The sequence below is a fragment of the Bufo gargarizans genome, chromosome 2 (genome assembly GCF_014858855.1).
Source record: "Bufo gargarizans isolate SCDJY-AF-19 chromosome 2, ASM1485885v1, whole genome shotgun sequence".
Taxonomy (NCBI): Eukaryota; Metazoa; Chordata; class Amphibia; order Anura; family Bufonidae; genus Bufo; species Bufo gargarizans.
In genome coordinates this window covers 336329354-336353281 of record NC_058081.1, presented here as the reverse complement: position 1 = coordinate 336353281, position 23928 = coordinate 336329354, and the positions used below count along the sequence as shown (strand labels likewise).

Genomic DNA, 23928 nt, shown 5'->3' with positions numbered 1-23928 from the left:
CAGGTTGCTCATCTCCGAAATATGGTAGGCTATGGGTCTGAAAACCACATTTGTAATGAATTCACAATGTCTAAACCTCCCCAAGAACTTTTGCAGGCTTCATGCACACGGCCATGTCTGTATTTCAGTCCACAAACAAGAGAACCGCAAAATACGGACACCTCCTGAGTGCGTTTGACATTTTCTCACTCATCAATAGAAAGGACTATTCTCTTCCACAATATGGACAAGTATAGGACATGTTCTATAATCTGCAGAATAGCCACTCAGATCAGCAAATACACTAATGTGTATAACCCCATAGAAATGAGTGTGCTACCTGTAAAAAAATTCAGACCACTCACAGGTGAGAAATGGGGTCGTGTGCATGAAACCCAACATTGGACGCAGCACCCTTAGGGCTGTTTCACACAAGCGGATGCCGTGCATGGGATCCGCTGCGTGAAAGAGCCAAACCCCGTTCCTGACAGCAGAGACACAGAGCAGTAACATGACTGATAATGCTCTGTGCCTTTCTGTGATCTTTTTACTACAAAATCACAGTGAGATAAAGTTGTCACCGCGATTTTGTAGTAAAAAGATCACAGAGAGGCACAGAGCATTATCGTCATGTTACTGCTCCGTGTCTCTGCTGTCCAGAACGGGGCTTGGCTGTCTTAAACGCAGCGGATTACCCGCACGGCATCCGCTCGTGTGAAAGAGCCCTTAGGCCGATTTCACATCTGCGTTCTCCTTTCTGTTCCATTATAGGAAAGGACGGATTGGCACATAACTGAGCAGAACGGAGCCTACGGACCCCATAACCATTAGGAAAGGTTTCCCCATTTTGTCCTGACGGGACTTGATGCACTGAATATATATCTCTTGCACAGGTCCTCATTGCAGCATATTATGGCTCCACGCCACAGCAGACTACAGGTGTTCTTTCTTTCCAGCTTACTCTTCCCATCCATAGTACAGAGGTGCCATGCTGTATTCTGCCACCCCAGCTAGTTTCAATATACACAAGTGACAGACTGTTAAAGCTTCACACCAAGGGTGCATTCACATGACCGTATGTGTTAAGTGGCAACAATGCCTATTCTTGTCTACAAAATGGACAATTATAGGACATGTTCTCTTTTTTCCGGGGTTGTGGAACGGACATACGGACGCAGACATCTGTCAGCATTTTTTGCCGCCCCATTGAAATGAATGGGTCGTGTAAATGGGGCCTTAGGCTCCTTTCACACCTGCGTTCAGGTGTCCGCTTGTGAGCTCCGTTTGAAGGGGCTCACAAGCGGCCCTGAACGCAGCCGTCTGGCCCTAATGCATTCTCAGTGGAGGCGGATCCACTGAGAATGCATCCGTCTGCCAGCGCTCAGCCTCCGCTCAGTGAGCGGACACCTGAATGCTGCAAGCAGCGTTCGGGTGTCCGCCTGGCCGTGCGGAGGCGAGCGGATCAGTTCCGACTTATAGTGGAAGTAAATGGGGACGGATCCGCTTGAAGATGACACCATATGGCTCAATCTTCAAGCGGATCCGTCCCCCATTGACTTTCAATGTAAAGTCTGAACGGATCCGCTCAGGCTACTTCCACACTTAGAAAATTTTTCTAAGTTATAATGCAGACGGATCCATTCTGAACGGAGCCACCGTCTGCATTAATATGAGCGGATCCGTTCAGAACGGATCCGCTTGAACGCTAGTGTGAAAGTAGCCTAAGGCAGCTTTCACGCGGTCCGTGCTTGTGAGCTAAAACCTGTAGAGAAGCCTACACAGGGTTAAGGTAGAATGGAAAGATCTGCACCTGTTCTGTGTTTCTGACCTGCACCTGGTTATGACTGACGCCGACTGTATGAAAGCGGCCTTACAGTGAATTTTCAGGGGGCTCTTGGAGTTCAGTTACAGTACATACATTGTAATATACACACACACAGATACAAACCCTGTGCAGTCCGTTATTAAATAAAAGATCACACAACAGTAGGCATCAATAGCCATTTCCATATTTTTCAAAAGGAACTCAATAGATTTGAAGTGAACAAGGGATTGTCTACTGACTGACACTATCGCCATTCCAATGCGAGTTCCAATCTGGCTATGAAGAACTGGATGTGACAAGACATAAGCATGAAGAATGCAGGGTGCTCAGGCACAGCGGTTGCCTTGGTAACCCATGGACATCACATAGGAATGCCAGTGATACTTGGCTACACTGCTTCTGCCTCCCTCAGAAAGGAGCGCCTTTCGGGCCCCCAACCAGGGGTCTTCAGTGAGGGGATACAGCCATCGGGTCTCATTCTGCTCAGACAATTGAGGGTTGTTATACCCTAAAACAGTGAAAAAGTGATGGGGGGGGGGGGGTGAATGGAATAAATAGTATTTTCTCAAATGTTTAGGTGCAGAGTACATCAATTCTTTAAGGAGTGCAGCTTGAAGTAACTGAGAATGCACAATATACCCTAAGGATTCATGTACATGGCCGTACTCATTTCTAGGAGGTGCTCCCTTTTTGCTTGTTGTCCAGTCTGCAAATCTCAGCGCAGATCTTTATTTGCAGATGGGAGTGGGAAAAAGGATTGCACAAAAGCTTTTCCGTATTTTGCGGATTCTTTTTGCAGACAGAAATACGGACACGGCCGTGTGCCTGATGCCACACTTACAAGTAGCCTTCACTGAGCAAATTTACAGCATACCCCCAATTTGGAGGTAGCAGATTATCCAAAACTCCCAAATATTTTAGCATTTTCAAAATTGATCTTGCCTGCAGGAATTAAACCTATGCTTAGAAGCTCTGGAATTTAGTTTGGCCGGTCCTTAGGCTATAGATTGTCCAGTCCATGGGCCATAAATAGTAGCCCACCACTAAAAGACAGACTACTTTCACACAGGCATTTTGGTTTCCGTTTGCGAGATCCGTTCAGGGCTCTAGACAAGCGGTCCAAAACGGATCAGTTTGGCCCTAATGCATTCTGAATGGAAAAGGGTCCGCTCAGAATGCATCAGTTTGCCTCCGTTCCGCTTTGGAGATGGACATGAAAACACTGCCTGCAGCGTTTTTGTGTCCATCTGACGAAACTGAGCAAAACTGTTCCATCCTGGCACACAATGTAAGTCAATGGGGACGGATCCGTTTTCACTGACACAATCTGGCACAATAGAAAACGGATCTGTCCTCTATTGACTTTCAATGGTGTTTAAGACAGATGCAGACAGTTGTATTATCTAAACAGATGAGTTTATGCAGATCCATGACGGATCTGCACCAAACGCGGGTGTAAAAGTAGCCTAAGGGTGCCTGCACACAGTGTGGATTAAGCGCAGAAAACCTACAACGTAACACAGAACCAGAACAGTGTACAAGATTAGACAAATCTCATGTACACTTAGCTTTTTTTTTTTTCCCCTCAGGTGCGGAAACTGTAGTGCGGATTTAGAATATTTTTTTTTTTTTTTTGTTTTGCATTTCACCCTTTTCAATGGAAGGGGGATATCTGTAGAAAATCCTCAAATTTATGCGTGTTTTATTTGTGCGGATTTTATGTGGATTTTCTGCAATATTTGCATGTACCCTAAGGGTAACTGCAGGGAATTAAAGTTCTCTGCAGCGTGCATGTTCTTGGCTCCCAACTGACTGTTCAGTCATAATATATAGAGCGAAGGTGCGCTGAGAAGCGATGTTAATTATGCCGAGAAGCAGTTAAGATAAAAGCATAGCGTTAAGGATGTGCGATCCAGTTCTTTTTCTTGTATTTTTACATATATAAAGTAGTGTTGAGTGAACTTGTGTTTTAAGTTCTGCGTCCAAAGTTCGGGTTATCGAAGGATCCAGTTATGGATTCCGCTACCACGGACCATAACGGAATTTGGAATCCATAACGGGATTCTTCGATAACCCGAACTTTGGATGCAGAACTTAAAACACAAGTTCGCTCAACACTAATAGAGAGGACTCACGCATTTTTAAATGTAATGAAAGGCATTTATAGCGCCCCAGTCAGAAGACATTTTAAACTACAGTATGTATGAGAAACCACAGTATTCATTTGCAGGCATTGCTCATCAAATCCCTTTCATGTGTTTGCTAGCACAGCTGAAAAAATAAATAAAAAAAAAGCACCTTCAACAAATGCTGTATGGCCCCGTTTCAAGAAAATCTCATGACTGATGTAAATATAAGAACGAAAAAAACTGAATATTTCCCCCCCCCCCCAAAAAAAAATCCCACAACACAATACATGTGTGCTAAGAAGCAGTTACAGGTTATGTCCCCAGAAGTATTGCTATGGCAAACAGCAACAAAAACATGCCTGGCATAATACTGTGTGAAGCATGAGGCAAGATTTAGCCACTGAGGTTTCTCTGCTGAAAAATACTAAAATTAAAATAGGCAAAAGCGTCTGGTGAATGAGAGCACTGTCCGGTGTTTACTCATAGTCCGTGTGTTTGTAGACTAACCTGGATTGAATATATGTATGTGAAAGCAAATATTAATGTGAAAGCAAATATTAATAAATATTAAGAATACACACAAATGTCCACTGCTTCTTCACAGGGGAAATTCACGTTCATGGTAAAGAAGAAAAAAAAAAAAAAAAAAAAAAAACAAGTACAATGCAGCATATACTTATTATCCCATTACTAATGTAAAACCAAAAAATATGGAAATCAGAAATATAGTACATGACAATCGCTTTCTAAGGCTACTTTCACACTAGCGCTTGATCGGATCCGTTCAGTACGGATGGCTCCGTTCAGTACGGATCCGTTCAGTACGGATCCGTCTGCATTAATAACTTAGAAAATTTTCTAAGTGCGCAAGATGCCTGAGCGGATCCGTTCAGACTTTCAATGTAAAGTCAATGGGGGACGGATCCGCTTGAAGATTGAGCCATATGGTGACCTCTTCAAGCGGATCCGTTCCCATTGACTTACATTGTAAGTCTGAACGGATCCGCTCGCCTCCGCACGGCCAGGCGGACAGCTGAACGCTGCAAGCAGCGTTCAGCTGTCCGCCTGTCCGTGCGGAGGCGAGCGGAGAGGAGGCTGAACGCCGCCAGACTGATGCAGTCTGAGCGTATCCGCTCCATTCAGACTGCATCAGGGCTGGACAGAGGCGTTCGGGTCCGCTCGTGAGCTCCTTCAAACGGAGCTCACGAGCGGACCGACAAACGCTAGTGTGAAACTAGCCTAACAAAGCTAGAACCAGCTCTGTACCCCACATGGATCCAGAGATCTCCACATTCATTGCTCCAATTTCTCTGCTAGATTTAATTAAGGCTAGTAGCTCATAGGGTATGTCCTTTCTGCTGCAGACCTATGTCACAGTTTCTAACAGTAGATACGGACAGGGGCACATTGGCCATAAACCTTTACAGTGAAATTTCCCGGTGGGGATGCATTTTGTGCTGGACTGTGGTATTTGGCTCTGTTGGGGTGGAATAATGTGCTACAATAAGGAATTGCTGGCCCTGCCTTCCATCAATTTGGACCAGACTACAAAGTGGGGCCACGTTTAGTATTTTTTTCAGGATTACCTTAAAGGGAACCTGTCACCGGGATTTTGTGTATAGAGCTGAGGCCATGGGTTGCTAGATGGCCGCTAGCACATCCGCAATATCCAGTCCCCATAGCTCTGGGTGCTTTTATGGTGTCTCTGACTCATCTCACATACAGGACTCATCTCAGGTTAATTTGCATATGTATCAAATCGTTTTTTTTACACAATAAAAGCACGCAGAGCTATGGGGACTGGGTATTGCGGATGTGCTAGCGGCCATCTAGCAGCCCATGTCCTCAGCTCTATACACAAAATCCCGGTGACAGGTTCCCTTTAAGTTCCTAGTCCGCCCCTGGATACAGAGAGTTGCAGTTGAAGAATATAACTGGGCATGTGCGACCACCTCAGTGTTGTTACTGAGGTGGGGAGAGAAATACATAAAAGAACAAACAGCAGGTGGCGCTATACAGATCCAGTGTACTGAATAACTCAGTGGCTATACTCATTTTTTTTTATTACAAGCAAAGGAATTCAGATCCAGTTGCCGATTTGAAAATAGAGTTTTTTGTGGGACAGGCCCCAAAAGGCGTTTCTCACTACATTGTATGTAACTGTAATTGGTGCCATTAGAAAGTACAACTTCTCCCACACAAAAATAAGTTCTCATAAGGCTATGTGAACAGAAAAAAAAAAAAAAAGAAAAAAAAAAAGGGAAGACGGGTAGTGAAAAACGAAAACGCCAAAAAAGGAAGAAAATAAATAAAAAATCACCCGGTCCTCTAAGGGGTTGTCCAGTTTATAAAAAAGCTAATAGGGAAATCTGAATTAATAGTGGGGGTCTCATTTCTCAGCCAGAGGGTGAGTGGTTACAAATAACACCTGTCCATGCATTACACAAACGAGAACGCTTCATTTTTCCTGAGGAAGAGCTGCCAGATACCACCATATAATACAGCCGATGGCTGTGTACCCCCAGAGGGTGACACCATGTGATCGGCTTACTATCGGGGGAGTGTCCAAGCACGGACAGTGAACGTTTGTGTTTCTGGGATCTGCTGTAAGGCCGGTTTCGAACAGACAATATTTCCGAGTTTGGAACGGACAGCACCTGGAGAGACCACTGACCCATTCTATTGAAAGGGCATCTTCACATCAGTGATTTTCTGCACCGTGCAGAGAAAATCCCAGCATGGTCTAGCTTTGTCTATTTTTCCCGTAAGGTTCATTCAAATGAAAGTCTGCATAAAAAAAACTGACCACACGTACTCCACCCATGTATGCTCCATCAGATGTCTGAAAGAGGGCTCAATGTACTTTTAGCCTTAGCTTCTCCATCACCTAACGCACAGCCCACAGCCATAAGTATCTAGGACTGTTTTCAGCCCTGTTTTTACACCATTACCTTCCATAGTACTTGCATTTGAACCCAGATGCCCGCTACATATATTGAGGAACAGAAGAGACAAAAGCAGGAGATGAGCAAACCTTGCGCGTTCTTTGAAGCGATGCCAGGACCAGCTGCCAGAAATGAATATGCTATATTAACTATTTATGACTAGTACAACATGAAACAGGCATTGTTACTGGCTCGGATCTAAGTAGCAAACACATTTTCTTTGCTGGAAGACAAGACATAGGGTTTCATACTGGAGAAGCGAACAGAAGCGTGCTTGACGATCTTTCCATGTTTGTGGGTGTGAAGAAGGCAAAGTGGGTAAAATTCTTATCCAATGAAACAACTGCTGCAATTTCCAAGTGTCTTCATAGCGTAATGAGCTAGACTCGGAGAGAAAACCCTTCAGAAAAGGATTGGGTAACGTCATGGCACTAGGAACATCAAAATACTATGAGAAACAAGAATGGACGTGAGAAAAGCAAAGTTTCCCTAACAAAAGTGCTGGTGGTATGAGAAACATCTCAATTCTTAGGCTGTCAAACAATAAGACAGCTTGACTCAGGGATTAAGGAACTGGGCTAATTGCCTGTGCAAACGCATCAACTGTATTCACACGGTGAATCATGGATGTATGAGGTCCTTGGTCTCCATGGATAACACATGTATCCATTGACCTTAACATGTGTGTTCACACATCAGTGGCTTTTCATGGACCATACGTCTGAGGTTATACACGGACGTATGCCCTATGTTGTCTGTGATTACAGATGCCTCCCACACAATAGTCTATGGGGTCCATGAAAATCACATACACAACACAGATGCCATCCATGTTTGGTCCATGATTTTCACGTAGAGGAGATGCTCTGGAAATCAATGTTCAGTCTAGCAGTGTCCACGAAATACAAATGACACATGGAGAGAAAACAAAACAAAAAACAAAAAAAAACGGACACAATGACAATGACCATCGTTGTGAAGCCCTGATCGTGAAGTTGTGAAGTCTAAATTCCCTGACATGACACCAGGACCAGACAGTCAAGTAACAGGAAGCACTGCAGTCATCCCCAACTTACATGTCTCTTCTGGTCTACCACACCTGGAAATCTGACTCAGACGTGTTCACCATCCTGTCACTGGTTAGGAAGTTGTACCAACACCAACCCCTGCTATCTTGTGTGCTCGGACTTCCTCTAGAATGCCTTCAATAAAACTCATTTGACTTTACAGAACTCAATATTTTGGTGCTTGGGACATTTACAAACCTCAGTTATTTTCATGAAACTGTGAAGGTTGTTCAAGTTTTTCCTGCCCTACCTTGTAGGCTACTAGCCCTATCACAGATAACACTATGTGCAGGTCAGTATGACTCAGAGGGAGAAAGGTTAGTTTCTCCAGTGTAGACACCCTTTCTACGCCAAAACAATGACATCATGCCAAGCAGAAATGCAGTGGATAGCCACATAACCCTCGCTGTAACACTCCTACGGCTCCGGGCCTCACATGCTCAAACAGTCAGTACATGGCAGAAATTAGACTATGGCCCCATTCAGACAAATGTATGTACTCTGTGGCCGTGTTGTGGACCGCAAACATCGGTTCCACAATACATGGGCACAGGCCATGCGTTCCCATTGACTTGAATGGGTCCACAATCCACATTATACAGCAAAAGACAGGACCTATCCCATCTTTCGCCGTATGTTGCGGATCACGGTCTGCAACACTGGCACGGAGGCCATATGTTTGTCTGAATTGGGCATAAGGCTTTATGCACACGACTGTATGTGTTTTGCTGTCCACAAAACATGGATCCTGGACGTCTGCATGTGAATTTCCCCATGGTTGGGGCCATCTTATGCCATATTTTTCCACCACAACTATCCTCTATCCTTGTCTGCAAAACGGACACAAATAGGACACATTCCATTTTTTTGTGGGACAGTGGAACGGACAGATAGATGTGGAAAGCACGTGGTGTGCTGTCCACATTTTTTGCGGCCTCATTGAAATGAATGGGTCCACATCACATCTGTAAAAAATTGATGTGGACCAAAAAAAACTAAAAATAAAAAAAATAAACAGTTGTGTACATGAAGCCTAAGCAGAAAAGACTTTGCATCTATGACGACAGGGTTTATATGAAAGCTTGCTGGTGTGCGATCTACCATAACTATAAATTTTTGTGCATCCTCGGGAGGTCCGTGTGCCAGATTTTACATCAGCAAGGGAGCAGAGTTGGGGTGTAGAGGCCTCAATCTCCTGCCACCCTCTTTTTTTTTGTAAAAAAGAGGCGATGGACTTTTTGTGACTTTTGTACACCAGTTTTCTGCCGTATCTTCTGAGGATCACTGGTAACATATGCTGGACATATGCTAAAGAGGGCGAGACGAGATCATCAGATGCATTCAGGAAAACAATCCACAACCTCCCATGTTGAATACCATGAAATATGGACCAGGAGTAATTACCATTATGTCAGCTAGTTAAATATTTGACTTTCTTACTAACATTTGCATGACAACAGGAACTGCTGCATTACTGTCCAGTAGGTTATTCTGTACGATCCCAAGCCTGAGCACACATAACATCCTTCTATGTAGCTGCACAGAGTAGAGCCTTGTTTCCAGGAAGAATTAAGGTGCTGTCCTTCGCATGGCGTTACACATGTTGGCCCGCATTCTTGTACTGGTCAGGCTCGCACAGTGCCAGGCAAGAAGGGTAAACATCTCTGCTGAAGTCTGGCAGCAATCTGACAGCTCATGATAAAGATACCTTGTTAGAAATGTTCCTGCAGGAGATGGAAATCTGGACCACTGCTTGCCCGCCGTACAAAACCAAAGGAAACCCTAGAAGGCAGACTAAGACACAGCCAAGGCAAAAGAAAAGTAGCAGTGTGAAAAAGGAATCCACAGAGGACGCCGCACAATGAGGGATTGTGTCTGCCCAATCTTCTCTTCTAGAGCACATTTTTCAGACCGTACAATGCATGGACAGTGATTAGGAGCCAAATAATTTATAGAAATGACATTTCATATCAGGTCCAAAAATCAAGTGTGCAGCAAATGCCATCAATAGCTAATCTCCATGAGATATAGATATATAAGATGCCAAAAATGAAAAGTTTCACTGCCTAGTAAAATGCAGTGCATAGGAAGAAATGGACAATCCTGTCCAAGTCACTAGACTACAACCCCCAGCATGCCTAGACTGCCTACAGCAGGGCTTGGTGGGAATCTCAGTTTGCTGGAGAGCCGCAGGTTGACCATCCCTGCACTAGAAGGTTATCTACAACCTGTCTTTCTGGTTTAGTGGCTCTCTAAGTATACACACTCCATTGTATGACCTCTCGGGCTCACAATGCATTCAGCTGGGATTTGCCGTTTCCTATATTGATGGCCTATCCTTAGGGCAGACCATCAATATCAGATAGGCGGGGGTCTGACACCAGGCACCCCTGGCCGATCAGCTTGTTGAAGAGAACGCAGGTGTAATTGCACTTCAATAGGAAGAGCAGGAGTAGGCAATCTCAGGCACTCCAGCTGTTGTGAAACTACAACTCCCAGCATGCTGACTTGCTCTGCTCAGACCTCCCATAGAAATGAATGGAGCATGCTGGGAATTGTAGTTTCACAACAGCTGGAGTGTCAAAGGTTGCAGACCCCTGAGATAGAGTGTAACTAAGCTTGGCTCAGGCGAGCGGCACAGACCCCAAGCTTTATAGCAAATCAGACCTTTATGGCATATCCTCTAGACAGGACGGAAAATCCTTTTAAAGGGGTTGTCTAGGACAAGGGAAAAATATATATTCCTATTCCTCCAGAATGCGCACCGTTTCTGTCAACGGGCTATTTGGTTTTGTAGTTTAGCCCATGAATGGAGAGGAGCTGCAATACCAGACAGTCAGTGGATAGGCCATGAGCCTACAGTCTGCCGACTCCTAGATAATGGCCATATGACAACCACCAGCATTTGGCCTTATATGTAATGCGAATGTGGGTCATTTACATTACATTCCTCTACAGAAGGAGGTCATTCCTCACGTAAACAAGGGCAGGATGAACTCTGCCTTCACCTAATGCTACCTGCCTGTCCAAACAAGCCGCAGTCTGGCATTCTTGACATACCAGTTATGCGCACTCACAGAAATGCATTTGTACTTTGAAAGCCAGTGATGAGTCAAACACAGAAAAGATTGGGCGCTTGTGAAAGAGTAAGCGCCGGGTTCACATATTCATCAGGTAGTGCCGTGTACTGTACAATCTGCGCACATCTACAGTGATTGCTGGATGTCTTAATGCGAAGGAGGCTTATTACAGCAGTAAGCTCTTTCCAGGCCTATCGAGGGTCACATATCAGGCACTGCGGTTTTAAAGGGACTATGCTTTTCTAGGAAGAATCTGTGACAAAAACAATGCTTTATAGGTGATCACATTATCTGCTCTCAACTACAAGTAATGAACAAGCTACATATACTACAAACAAGTATATATACACAGTAAGAAAAACATTCGAGCTGCAATACATTCAGATGTGGTTGTAGTTTCTGCAGATAATAATAATAAAAAATAAGCGTTAACCACACCTCAACTGCTACATGTTAGATTTTTCTGGGAGTAAACTATTAATGACTGAGCCTCAAGATAGGTCATCAATATCAGATTGGTGAGGATCTGACTCCCAGTATCCCTGCCAATCAGCTGTTTGAAGAAGCTATGGCGTTCAGGAGAGCACTGCGGTCTCCTCCTACGGCATGGCCTAGGGGCAGCTCGGTCCCATACAGATGTACAGCACTCTGATTGGTGTGCTGTCAGAAGGCTGCAGCAGCAGTGTCCTCTTCAGCTGAGTGGCGAGGTACTGGGAGTCAGACCCCCACTGATCACATAGGGATTACCTATCCTACCTACACTGAGTAGCATCCAATATAAAGAGCTGCTAAGATTTTAACTTGGCTTATAAATATTTAAGAAATAGCATAACAAAATGAGCCAAAAAAGGAAAACAAAACAAAAAAATAATAATGAAAATATGAAACGATAATAAAAAAAAGGGACCTCCATAACATATAGGGGTAGCTTCACACCCTTCAATAATAAATAGGATTCCTGAATTCGACTAGAACATGCTACATACAGGGCAGTCTTTAACGCAAGGCAAAAAAGGGCAGCTGCCCCGGGCCCAGTCGCTCCTGGGGGGCCCTGCCACTGCTCACAAATTCAATGACATTGTCCGGAGGACCAGGAAGCAGTGAATTATTTGTACTCACCGCTTCCTGGTCCTCGGCTGTCAGCTGTGCAGGGCTGTGCACAGCGTGAGGCACTCTGTGACGTCACGCTGTGCGCAGCCTTCACAGCACAGTCGGCAGCTGGAGGAGAGGCAAGTGGTTTTTTAAATGCTATATTTATGAGGCTGATGGACACTTCTGGGGGCTGATTGAGAAGCTACTGGGGGCTGATGAGAGGCATAGGGCTCGTATCTCAGGTCTGATTGGGGGGCAATTCATATTGGGGTCCGAGCTGAGGTCTTATTAACATCGGGGATCTTATTGGGGCTGTTCGCTGAGGTCTGACCTGAGGTATAATGAAACATTTTTTTTTCTTATTGTCCCCCTCTAAAACCTAGGTGTGTCTTATGGGGCGTTAAATACGGTACTTGCTTGCTTCTCCTCCCGACCTCCCCTGCCCTTTGCGTACGCTGTGACGTCAAGCAGAGGCACTGCAACGCTAGGGTGAGCCGAGCCCCGGTAATCTGCAAAATACTATATATTTGTGTCAAAAGTTGTGCTTTTTAAATTTTTAGAATAATGATACAGCAATTTTATTTGATACTTTTGTGCAGATTTATTCCCCCCCCCCCCCCCTTCTATATTAAGGGACACTATAGTCACCAGAACCACAACAGCTAAACGTAGTAGTTCTGGTGTCTATAGCATGTCTCTGCAAGCTTTTTAATGTAAACACTGCCTTTTCAGAAAAAAATAAAAAAGGCAGCATTTACATTACTACCAAGGAACACCTCTAGTGGCCACATGCTTGGGTGTGGAAAAGCGGGATCCAGGGGGCCCCCCCCAAGTAAATTCTTGCCCAGGAGCCAATCAATATTAAAGACGGCCCTGGCTATGTGTATTTACTTGTGTGGATTTTTCGTCAAGTCAATGTCAAAGTTTTGTGTGGCAACACAACCAATTGACTGCATTTACACAGCGATTTGCAGATGTTACCTGAAGGTTTGTGGTCACGATTTCACCCTGGGACTATGGTAATGAACTATCAAAACGTACACAAGTTATTGCATCTGCGTCACAACCCAAAGTAGATAATACTTCATGCACTGCCACAAATGATACTGTATATCTTTTACTTTATTTAATGTCACCATTGAACAATTTTGATTAACCAGCAGGGGAAGGATACGAACACACAAGGAACTCTATTCCCACACCATTTACAGTTGATATTGCCGGGTGTGCGGAAGTGCCACGTTTTCTGCAGTCTGCTATCCCACTGTAACATACAGCAGAGAAAGAACTTCAGAATTCCAGAAGGAGAGAGAATGCAGAGCAAGAAAATGACATAACATGCAGGTCAGAGGAGTTCATGTGAATGTGCAGAGCAGATGAAATGCTGACAATATAGGATGGTGCTTTGTAGGGGAGAGCCTTAAGTGAAATGGGTTATATAATGGGTCCGCATCCTGAAATTTCTGGGAGACATTAATATTTAAACACTGGCCACTATTAGCACACAAGCAGAACAGGGCAGAAGGCAGCACCAATGAAGAGTCCGCCAGGTCAGTCGTTCTTGCGTCAAGTTGAAATTAGGAACTGTACCCATGTCGTCTTATTAGTCAAGTCCCGGTGAAACAGAGCAAGAATAATACATCTGCATCAATTCTGCTCAGGACCATCGTAAATTATTTTCTAAAGAACTCTCAGCATGGGCAGACACTACAGTAGTAATTATCCTTAGGCTACTTTCACACTCACGGTCTGGCTTTCCGTTTGTAAGATCAGTTCAGGGCTCTCACAAGCAGTCCAGTTTTGCCCTAATGCATTCTGAATGGAAAAGGATCCGCTCAGAATGCATCAGTTTGCCTCCGTTCAGTCTCTATTCCGGCTCTGGAGACTGAAACCAAAACGCTGCTTGCAGCAGAAACTGAGCAAAACGGATCCGTCCTGGCACACAATGCAAGTCTATGTAAGTGCACAGTTTTCTCTGGCACAATAGAAAACAAAATCAGTCTCCCATTGACTTTCAATGGAGTTCATGACGGATCCATCTTGGCTACAGATAATACAACTGTATCCGTTCATGATGGATGCATGCGGTTGGATTATTGTAATGGATCCGTTTTTGCAGATCCATGACGGATCCGCCCAAAACGTGAGTGTGAAAGTAGCCTTACCTGATCCCTATTGCTGGGATCTGGCTCAGTCTCAGCAGGATCCACCCTAGCAGACAGTATGCCTCATTTAACAAGATTGATCCTGCTGACAGGCGCCTTTTAATACAAGAGGCAAAGCATGACTGCAAGGCGAACTGAATTGATCACTCAGAATGGGCTAGTAAAAACTATTCTGGTTGCCACACATCACTGAATGCAACATTAAAGGATAGCCAGTCATGTGAACAAGTACCAAACCCCAGCTCCATCATGTAATAGCAGTAAAACAGCTTGCAGCTCAAAAGCGGGCGTTCTCCTGTTATCCTTCCTGCTACATGATGTTGTGTCTCCTTCTCCCCAGCTGTCTCCCTCTTGTCTATAGTTGTGGTCACCAATATCCATGATGGACCACGAGTACAGGTTGTTCTTCTGACATGCGCCTGGAATAATCAGTCAGAGATTTCCTCAGACTTCTCAACCATCCGATGTCTAAGCACATCAGCCATGAATCCTGCGTTAGGTCACTTCTGCACCAGAGCATGTATACTGTTTTTTTGCGGGAATAAGAAGAATCGGAAGTTCACCAGCAAAATAGCCCTGCGTTTCTCTGAAAGGACATAGGACATATGTGCACATAGGCCTCCATTAATCACAACGCTTTGTCAAATTTAATACGCCATATTGGCCACGCTCATGTACAACACGAGTGCCCTCTGCAAAGAGGAGCGCTCGACTAGCGGGAAAGGATACGATGGGCCTCAGTCATTTTTTTATACTGTTCTGGGGAAAGGAAAGCCACTAAGAAAGTTTCACTGTAAAAACTGATCGCACATGTCTAGACATAAGCCTCACCCATCCAAAAATGTGAAATAGATTGCCTGAAAAACAAAAATACAACAACCCTTTTTGCAAATCTATATGGCCATAGGAAGCAGCATATCCCAAACTAGAGAATTCAGCACAAAACCACTTGCTGAGAAATCAAGAGAGAAGCCTCCAGCTTGCTATACCACGAGTTAAAAGTGAACAGACGTGTAAAAAACTACTTAAATAACTACACGCACTCTAAAACCACATAAACGACAAGCTCCACTTCTGCCATATGCAACAACAAATATTTTCCCGGCTGACGACATAGGAATCAATTGCCCCTTATGTGGAGATTAGGCAGGTAATAAAAGATTTACACAGAATTCCCACTGCGAAGGGGATGGGGGAGTCACTTTATTAACACCTACACATCGCAAGCTACATTTTAGCTTCTCCCTGACATAATGAATGTGGTAACCATAGCAACCCAGGCTTAGGCACCGCTATCCTAAAGATATAAAAGAATCGGGGAGTTAATGAATGGATTTTATCCAACCCCAATACTGTTCAACAAAACCCCCAGTCCACAAAATATATGGATGATGGACACGCGGCAACCCGCAGCGACTACATCTAGCCATACCCACAGGAGATAGAAGTAGTGTCAGCTGGTGGTAATATCACATGAGTACCAGAAAAGATCAGCAGACGTTGGCCACCCACATGGTCGAGACTGGGCGGAAATGACGCTGCTGCCCCGCAGGTCTCCATGTAGAGTCCCTCATCCCTTCAACTCCCTGTGCCTCCTCATGCCTGAAGGACAACCTTTGTCACTAGCTGTGACACTTTCAAGGGTGCCCACTATACAATGAGTGGTCTCTTGCTATATCAGGCCGACTCCTTCCAGATTTCCTCCTGCATATTACAAGTTGAGGTGGTAACGGCTTAGCAGGGATGTGAGGAATGTGGACTCTCCTCCATTACTCCACAAATCTGGCTAGAGAGCAGCAGACACCGGCCGCCGTATCACAATATCAGTTCTAATCCGCTTTCCCTTCTGTCACAATCCGTTCTTGATACCGGGTTTTCGGCAGCTTGTGTTCCATTTTCCCCTCCAGATTCTCCACATTTACTTAACGGTCTAAACCTGGGGGCGGACTATTTTCCCTGTTTTCAATTAGCTTTCATGCACACGACCATATTTTGGGTCCATGTCGACCCATTCAGGTCTATGCGTCCACGAAAACCAAACTATAGATGTTCTATGCTTGTCTGTTTTGGTGACAAGAATAGGAAGTGGTTAGGAAAATGTGGCATGCACAGAGCCGGTATCCGTATCTTGCAGATTACATATGGTCATGTGCATGAGGCCTTAAATTAGGAAAATAAAGATGTGACTGAATTGGAATAGGCTGTGGATTTATCAGGGCTCATTAACAAACCGGCATGGGAAGCTTCTCATTTCACATTAGTTTTCCATCCAGATGCGTTCCGTTTGTGAATGGACAGAACCTGGACTGGACCCGACCCAGGGTTCAGGAGAAAAAAACCTCCATAATTACAGTATATTCTGTTTCTCACGCAGGTCCATTAAAGTAATGGTTCAGTGAAAAAAAATATAAAAAAAAAATAAACTCAAGGCACATGCATGGCTCCCAGATGCAGTCCTTTTTTTCACAGATGGTGGCTAGTAGATGATGTGTGTTATTCTTCAGCTTTCTTCGCGCATGTGAAAAACGGATGTAGAACAAATGCAATCCTGATGGAAAAAACGGAAGCACTGAACACAACAGACCCTGATTCATGTGAAAGAGGCCTCAGTGAATCACAGACGTGAACTGTCCATGTTCGCCAAGGACAGCACACACATCCATCGATTTTAATGTGTTTAATCACACATCCTCGTTTTCCCACTGACCATGGGTCACTGACGATGCCATAAATTGGGGTCAGATGAGCCACGGTCCTCCAGGAGAGGTGGCTGTCACATGGACCACTAGCTGTAGGCCTCATACACTTTAGCAACCATCTCCGAATAGCACAAACACTAACATCCTTTAGATGGGAAAATTTGTCAGGAGACTGTTAAATTACACGCAGTGATCTCCTCCATAGTATGGGGAGGAGTGATCACTAATGCCATCACTCCTCCCATACAGAATCATTGTTTGCCAGCAGCAGAGTGCGGGCACAACCTACTGCCGGCCAACTAGGATTTAGGTGTCCACCAAGCTATCATATTAGGCCCCATGCACACGGCCGTGTTTCACAGCCGTGTGCGGGCCGTGGAACCGCGGCCTGGATCCCTCCTGAGAGCAGGAGCGCACGGCGTCACTGGTTGCTATGACGCCGTGCGCTCCCTGCTGCCGGCACAGTACAGTAATACACTGGTATAGATCATACCAGTGTATTACTGTATTGCGGCGGCAGCAGGGAGCGCACGGCGTCATAGCAACCAGTGACGCCGTGCGCTCCTGCTCTCAGGAGGGATCCAGGCCGCGGTTCCACGGCCCGCATACGGCTGTGAAACACGGCAGTGTGCATGAGGCCTTACCAGATGTAATCGGCGGCTCCTTTACACCGGCAGATCATCACTACCGAGCGTTCCTGCACTAGGGCAGTGGAAAGGGGCCTTTATCTTCTGACTGTAAAACAATTTTACCACACTGCCACAAAGCTTATAGCTCACATATTAAAGGGTTTCTGTCACTAGAATTTTCAGTATTAAACTGGCTGACATTAGCGATGTGCTAATGTCAGCTGCACCTAACTCTGCTATTCTTATAATTATCCGTGCCCCCGTTACTGTAATATGTAAATGAGCCTCTAGGAGCAGGGGGGGCGTTGCTCCTGCACCTATCGGCTCCCGTCTCCCACCTCAAGTCACGCCTTCCAAGTGTTGATTGACAGGGCCAGGCATCGTTCGCATCCTTCTGCCTGCCCTGTGGAAATCTTGCGTTGTTCAGTATTCTGCGCAGGCGTGGTGAGGAAGCTGGGAGCCTGAGAGCGTCCTTCCCTCACCACGCCTGCGCAGAATACTGAACAGCACAAGGTTTCCACAGGGCAGGCAAAAGGATGCGAACGATGGCTGCCCCTGTCAATCAACACTTGGAAGGCATGACTTGAGGTGGGAGACGGGAGCCTCTAGGTGCAGGAGCAACGCCCCCCCTGCTCCTAGAGGCTCATTTACATATTGTAAAATAAGAATTGTACAGTAACGGGGGCACGGATAATCATTAGAACAGCAGAGTTAGGTGCAGCTGACATTAGCACATTGCTAATGTCGGCCAGCTTAATACTGAAAACTCTAGTTAAGGATAAGGAAGCCACATCTGAAAGAAGCTGTATTCTGGCCCCAGTCACCCAGAGTGGTAGAAGAAAGGCTCATTAGTTGGACAGAAAATAAATGATACGAGTCTGGCATGACAGAGGGCGACTCACAATACCCCGGGGAGCAACCTCTAGTCGTGGACAGCATGGAAACATTTAAGACAGGCACATCAGTTTCCACTTTGGATACATGCGGAAGAGCACTTACTACAGCTCCAAGGACAGTACTCCCAGAATAGACTCTAGCATCGGGCTATATCCCTGTGTGGAGACAATCCTGACAATAGACATGAATAATACTTGTAATAACCAGAATTATTTTCCACAGCAACCATCAAATCTTTAATAGTATATTGTCTGGCCTAGACGGACCACAAAGTGGGAATAACACCAACAGGAGTTAAAGGGGTAGTCCCACAACAAATATTCAACAATTTTCAAACCAGCAGCTGGATCTGAATACTTTGGTTATTGCGCGTCATTAAAATGAATCTGTATAGCGCCACCTGCTGATTTTCAAATTTCTTTGCCCATCTCCTGTGGACGCACATGCTCAGTTCCATCCTTTAACTTTCATTTTTTATTTTTTTTTCTCTCATCAGATAACCTCTTTAATACAATGGCTAGTGCAACAAATAGCTCTGAAGAAAGTTGAGGGGAAACAAAAGGTGAGGGACAAGAACTCGAAGGAAGCCCATAGGTACATTCTTCATTGACACACAGTCCCTGCTAGGGACCTTTGGTGGCTGAGTTTCTCTCCATTCTGAACACGTGCATGCTTGGCTATGTCCTCTAAGAACAAAAGGGTGGGACAGTTTGACATTTAACATGCCCAATGCTTCTTTCCCCCAGAAAGCTGCAGTCGGAGAAACGCTTATATACATTAGATCGGGGATGCCCAACCTGCGGCCCTCCAGCTGTTGCAAAACTATAACTCGCAGCATGCCTGGACAGCCTACAGCAGGGCATGGTGGGAGTTGTAGTTTTACAACAGCAGGAGGGCCGCAGGTTGAGCATCCCTGCATTAGATGACTGCCCCAAGTTTGGGGTCTCGGGATGTGCTGCCCCTTTCCCATTTTACCTGTGCCCACTCCGGTAAAACCTTGCATAACACATTGCCAGACTCTAGCAGAGAGGAGCATGTACGAGGGTATGAAATGCAAACCTCCATAGAAGTAAAACAGAAAAAATAAATATTGTACATTACAAAAAATGATATTTACAATAGATTTTAATAAACGTGTCCACATTAACAGACTTGACTACGTGATGGGGTCCTCAGGAACTGATCAGAGGCACAAGACCTGTCACTTATATAGGGAAACTGATTTCACCCTGCCGATAAGATGCTGTGCTACGCAGAGAACGTATCTGAGCCAGATGACAGCCCGACACTACATCCAGCTAATATGTCACAGGCAGTAGGGGTTCCCCGGTCGTAAAAGCATCTTCCAGGGGGTCCGCCTGCAGTAATGAATTTGGGAAGCACCAGTCTATGAACAGCTGATTGTAGGACTGTGTAGCGGTCACCCAGTCCTTCCACTGCTGTACCAGTATATAGCAGCACTTCATTCGTACGAGACGTGACAGAAGCATTACATCACATGGAAGAGAACCGCTCATCACCATTGTTCCCCAATTCCTTACATTGTTTGCTTTCAAAGACGTTCCCATCCCCCCTGCAGGAAGATCCGTGCGGCTGAATAATGCCTGCCGTGCTGCTGAGGCTTCCCTGCCATCTATAGAGAAGGAGTCACCGGGGTATTCCTTCAGGGTTTACCCAGGCATAGGGCGATGGGCTTAGATAACCCACACATACCGTCCAGCCAGGGGCAGTGCCAGGACCAGGACAGATACACGACAAGCTGTACATTCCTCACTGATTCAGGGTGATCCAATCGGTCACTCCCGCTTGGATTATCCTTCATTCTGTACCAGTGCCATCGCATCAACCGGGCCGAGTCACCTGGTATAATGCCATAGCCATTAGTGAGAAGGAAACCCTTGTGGTACCAGGTGTGTAATATGGAATAAACCACAATGTTCACTTTTATTAGGGCTTCATGCACACGGCCGCATCCGTATTTCGGTCAGCAAAAATACGGATACCTTCTGTGCACTCATCAATAGAAAGGACTATTCTCTTCCACAACATGGAGAACAGGACATGTCCTATACTTTGGGAATGGATCCACGAAAAATAGGTGTGCACCGGATGGAAAATAGGGTCGTGTGCACGAGACCTTTAAAGAGTAAAGTAGCTTTGTCGAAACTGGCACCCCTATACTGGGGATGGCATTGCCACCATCATCTAAAAGGGATGCCACCACTGAGATAATGAACAGGGAAATGGCTATTTCATTAGGATATGCCCTAATGACTGAATGCTCTCACTGCTGGGCATAGCACTAGTACCCCTGTGATATCTCCTCTGCATAGCTCGACTCCCGATCCCGCAATCTGAACACAGGTCCATTCACTTCAATGGGTCATGTTGCTGTCAGGGATACGTCACTATAGTGGGGAGCCCCTATCAACATCATAGTGATTCCTATGCTCAGGGTAGCTGCACAAAGCATGCCGAAACTCTGCAAATAAGGGTCCATTCACACGTCTGCAAAATGGGTCCACATCCGTTCCGCAATTTTGCCGAACAGGTGTGGACCCATTCATTTTCAATGGGGTCGGAATGTGCTGTCCGCATCCACAGATCCGCAAAAAAATAGAACATGTCCTATTCTTGTCTGCAATTGCGGACAAGAAAAGGCATTTTCTATGAAAGTGTTGGCGATGTGCAAAATGCAAATTGCCGGTGTCTGTGTTTTGCGGATCCGCAAAACACATACGGACGTGTGAATGGACCCTAAACCGCACCTTTTAAGCATTTTTGTTGTTGCACATTGTCAGTGCACTTTGACAACTCCACTAAAGTCCATGGTGTCACCACAGCACCCACAATTACCATACTAATACTACCCCCAGTTGCTGTAAACATTCTGGCGCAGTGGTTAGCAGCGCTGGGCTCACATCTGCCATGACAAGTGGACTATGTCTCTGCTCACATCCCCCATAGCCTGTGCAGGTAAGGGCCTGCCCACCAGAACGCACCGTGTGAACGTGGTGCTGCTCCTACTCACCGCCTCAGGCCGGATACAGCCGAATCTGCGTGTGGTCTTCCTGCCTATGTGCCCGGCTGCTGCCCCTCCTCCTGGCTCTCCGCGGTGTCCGCTACGGGTGCAGTCGTTGTGAAGTCATGACCCCAGGACATCACCGGGCTCCGCACGCAACATGGCTCCCGAGCCCAGGGCTAATTCTCACACAGGTAGGGGCTAAGTACGTGTAGTCCTCCGCCTCCCGACTAAAGCAACAGTCCTGCTGCACGGGCGGAAGAGCCGTGTCAGACGCCCCTCCGGTTCCCTGGCCGAGAAGACTGACGTATCCGGCGGATTACACTACCCGGACAGGATCCTGCTTGATCTCGATTTTTTTGTGAGCCCAGCAACAGCAGCTCCGCCCCCTGCCTGGCGCTACAGCGAGGCGGAGTAGGCAGAGACTAGCGTTCTAGCGCCCCCTGCTGTGTTCAGCCTGGTATTGCCGCTAGGGGCAGATTCCTGTAGAAATCTATGTAGCGAGATAGCGGGCAGTCAGGGCATCCCGCAGGACATTTAGGACTTTATACCTCCGCTGCCTGCTGTTTTCTCCCCTTAAACCTCTATTCATTTCTACTTCAAAAAACGCATTGTGCAGGGTGTGTTGTTGTTGTTGTTTTTTAACCCCTTCTATCCCGGGCCAGTTTTCACCTTCCTGCCCAGGCTATTGTTTTTACAAATCTGACATGTGTCACTTTATGTGGTAATAACTTTGGAACGCTTACTTATCCAAGCCGTTCTGGGATTGTTTTCTCATGACACATTGTACTTCATGATAGTCATACATTTGCGTCAATATATTTCACCTGTTTGAGAAGGCAGCGGCGTTCCAGAAGCGCCGCGGCCTTCTCACTGTTTACCACCTGTTCACTTGAATGGAGTTTAGCTGCACCCATGCTAGTTGATACAAGTCGTGACGTCAGTAGGCGGGCGGCCTGGCCGTAAACAGTGAGAAGGCCGCGGCGCTGCTGGAGTGCCGCTGCCTTCTCAAACAGCTGATCGGCGGGGGTCCGGGTGTCGGACCCCCGCCGATCAGAAGCTGATGATCTATCCAGAGGATAGATCATCAGTTAAATGAAAGTGCAGAACCCCTTTAACATTCCCCATATGTCAGGGGTGGCTAACCTTACAGACACAAAGAGCCTAAAAAAAACACGTATGACTACCAGGAGCCACAAGCTATACATTTACACACAAGTCACCTTATTTTTCGCCCTACAAGATGCACCTAGGTTTTAAAAAAAGAAAAATAAGAGAAAAAAAGATTTTTCATCTGATCTGAGGTCTGATAAAAATATTTTATTTTTATTTTTCATTAGCAGAGAACAAAATAAAAAATATAGTTTTCATCAGACCTCAGATCAGACTTCTAAATCAGATCCCCAATCCTCATCTGACCTAAAATAAGATCCCCAAACCTCATCAGACCCAAAAATAAGACCCCCAATGCTCGGATCAGACAACACAAATCAGACTCCCAGTGTCAGATCTCCCCCCATTCTCAGATCTGAATCCCATTGCTCAGATCTGACCCCCATTGCTTAGATCAGGACTCTCCATGCTCAGATCAGACCCCCATGCTCAGTTCTATAATTTAAAAAAATCTCTTCAATCTCCTGGTCAGGCACTGGGCTCCTGCTACTGTGCAGGTCTGATATACTCTCCACTGTGACCCGATGAGCACTACATCAGGTCATAGTGCGTGTCTCCACGTACTAAGATAAGATGCCTTTATTGTCACTGTACAATACAATGTACAATACAATGAATGGTTGTTTGGATCAATCCTAGATGCCATTTACAGAGGAACAAGAACTGACATTTAAACTAAAGCATTACACTAGAAAAAAAAAAAAAACATTGCACTAGAAAGCATTACTATTCACAGCATATACAGTCAGGTCCATAAATATTGGGACATCGACACAATTCTAACATTTTTGGCTCTATACACCACCACAATGGATTTGAAATGAAATGAACAAGATGTGCTTTAACTGCAGACCGTCAGCTTTAATTTGAGGGCATTTACATCCAAATCAGGTGAACGGTGTAGGAATTACAACAGTTTGCATATGTGACTCCCACTTGTTAAGGAACCAAAAGTAATGGGACAGAATAATAATCATAAATCAAACTTTCACTTTTTAATACTTGGTTGCAAATCCTTTGCAGTCAATTACAGTCTGAAGTCTGGAACGCATAGACATCACCAGATGCTGGGTTTCATCCCTGGTGATGCTCTGCCAGGCCTCTACTGCAACTGTCTTCAGTTCCTGCTTGTTCTTGGGGCATTTTCCCTTCAGTTTTGTCTTCATCAAGTGAAATGCATGCTCAATCGGATTCAGGTCAGGTGATTGACTTGGCCATTGCATAAC

At 45.5% G+C, this 23928-nt stretch overlaps 1 protein-coding gene across 5 annotated transcripts in view; it reads right to left on the bottom strand.

Annotated features, from left to right (window-relative positions):
• CDK17 (cyclin dependent kinase 17) overlaps positions 1–21908 on the bottom strand; it is a 124659-nt gene extending 102751 nt beyond the window's left edge. For 4 of the 5 annotated variants that reach the window (XM_044280576.1, XM_044280575.1, XM_044280578.1 and 1 more), the window contains exon 1: positions 21539–21908. The gene's annotated coding sequence lies outside the window, so the exon portion shown is untranslated. Of the gene's footprint in view, positions 1–21509 lie in introns of all 5 variants that reach the window. The other variant, XM_044280577.1, reaches the window with a different exon arrangement.
• Between the last annotated feature and the right edge of the window lie 2020 nt (positions 21909–23928).